Source organism: Odocoileus virginianus, chromosome 26 (assembly GCF_023699985.2).
Source record: "Odocoileus virginianus isolate 20LAN1187 ecotype Illinois chromosome 26, Ovbor_1.2, whole genome shotgun sequence".
Lineage (NCBI taxonomy): Eukaryota > Metazoa > Chordata > Mammalia > Artiodactyla > Cervidae > Odocoileus > Odocoileus virginianus.
This window is the reverse complement of record NC_069699.1, coordinates 5,177,859-5,180,109: the sequence shown is the minus strand read 5'-3', so window position 1 is coordinate 5,180,109 and position 2,251 is coordinate 5,177,859. Positions and strand designations below refer to the sequence as shown.

Sequence of the window (2,251 nt, the reverse complement as noted above, 5' to 3'; positions counted from 1 at the left end):
GGAGCTGTGTCAATATCATAAATCCATTAAGAAGCTAAATGGCATGAACCTTTTTTATTTAAAAACAGGAGTTTAAATCTCCCCTTACTGACACACCACAACTAGAGACATCAACATGATTCATTATTATTTCCTCAATCATTCCAGTCCCATTATTATGATCCAATGAAAAAAGTTAAAACGTGTTTATCACTTAAATCCAGAATTAAAACTCACTCAAACACAAAAACAATCCACTTCTTTAGAAACAAGAAGAACCAAAACATATTGACCTCTCTCATCACCCAAATAATAACAGGACCTTCTCTTGTTATCTTCATTGTTCTAGTCTCAAGCATTGTATTCCCCACACCTACCCCATGAATCTACCACTGCAGCATTTCTACTTAACAGTGAGGAGAACAACTCACATCAAAAAAGAAGCTCACATCAGAGAGGACAGATCTGAACACAAAAACTTCGATCACTCACTCTATTTAATGGGTCAACAAGTTTACTAGGATCCTACCACCCTCATATACACCCAACACGCAACTCTCAAGACATTCAGGCCGAACAATCCCTCCATGAGCAGGAACCGTAATGCCTGGTTTTCCCCACAAGACAAAAGCATCCTTGGTTCATTTTGTACCACAAGGGACCCCAGTTCATCTTTTCCCTGTACTAGTCTTCATCACAACTGTGAGCCTATTTAGTTAACCCACAGCCTCAGCCATATGATTAACAGCCAATATTAGAGCAGGGCACTCATTAATTCACTGAATCGGAGGGGCAGCTGCAGCGCTGCTACTAATACATGTTAGGACCAGGACAGCCTTTATCACACTCATGATTCTCACCCCACTCGCCTTCCTCGAATTTGATGGTGCCTTAAATCAAGCTTACACAGACACCCTACTACAGTAAGTCTGCTCATAGTAATAAGTTCTGTTTCAAGAGTGTGTTCTTTCTTCCAATTTGTTCTTAAGTCCAACGAAGTTAGCCTAGGTCCCCAACGAACACAACTGGTTATATAGTCCTGTGCTGTAATAGGTTATAGTACTTTTCACACAAATAATACATAAAAACACACACACAAAAAAATTAAACATTTTTAACCTTACAGTACAATACAACCACTGCCTGGCCTGGCATATAGAGTCTGGCATCCAGTGAACGGGCAGGAAGAGTTACTGACAGGAGGAGGGAGAGGAGGTGGGAGATGGTAGGCTGAAGGGTCGTCGGCAACAGGAGAGGGAGGGCCGGCTGCACTTTCACTCACGTCTGATGGTGATGGCACAGGTTCTGGTTCCTTGCTGGGTCAGTTCTATCTACCCTCTTGCTTGGGGACCTCCTGGGCTTGAAACAAAGATGCTGCACTGCTGAACACCATACAGCACTGTACGGTGAGGTACACGGAAGCACGGCCACTTGGAGAGGATGCACATATGTGACAATGCATGTAAGGTGTGAGCCAACTTCCATGACTGGACAAGCGAACACACGCTCACACCTTTGAAACTTCATGACTTGAAGGTTCCTATGTAGCGGACTTTCTGTAAGTCTCTACTCATAAGACAATAGACAATGACCCACCAAGCCCTGCATGTCACAGAGTAAATCCTAGTCCCTGATCCGTCCCAGGAGCCCCTCCAGCCCTAACACCTCCTGGCCTCTCATGAGATTCCAGTTCAATGCTAGAATTATGACTAAGTCCACTAATGCTCTGACAGCATGTGGATGATGATGAGACATCCTCCAAGAAGGCCCCTGCCAAGGCCATTCTACACAACTGTTCAAACAGGACGTCGATCTGGACTAACTCTTTTCATGCTTTCAGAAGTGCTCTTTCTTACTGGCTTTTTCTGAGCCTTCCATCACTCAAGCCTCACCTCCACACCTGAACTAGACGGATGCTGACCACACCAGACATCTGCCCTCTAAACCCATTAGAGGGACCATGCCTCAACATCTGGTCCCATTAGATTCCAGGGTACCCATCACCTGCGCACACCACAGTCTTATTCAAATACATACGGACCAAACGCTGTTTATGAGAATTGCCTTGGGAGTTGACTTCACAGTTTTACATGCCTCAGAATAGTACAAAACCCTCTTACAATTTCAGATGGGGTGTATGGGTCAAGGTTCCTCATGGCTACAGGATTCCATGGTCGACATGCAATGCCTTTCTACTTTCCTAATCATCTGCTTCTTAGTCAAATTAAAATTCCACTTCACATCCAACCACCACTTGGGCTTTGCTGCCTGA

General features: G+C 44.3%; 1 pseudogene; it reads left to right on the top strand.

The window, feature by feature from the left end:
* Positions 1–1,419: 1,419 nt before the first annotated feature.
* On the top strand, positions 1,420–2,251 carry LOC139031312 (cytochrome c oxidase subunit 3-like; annotated as a pseudogene).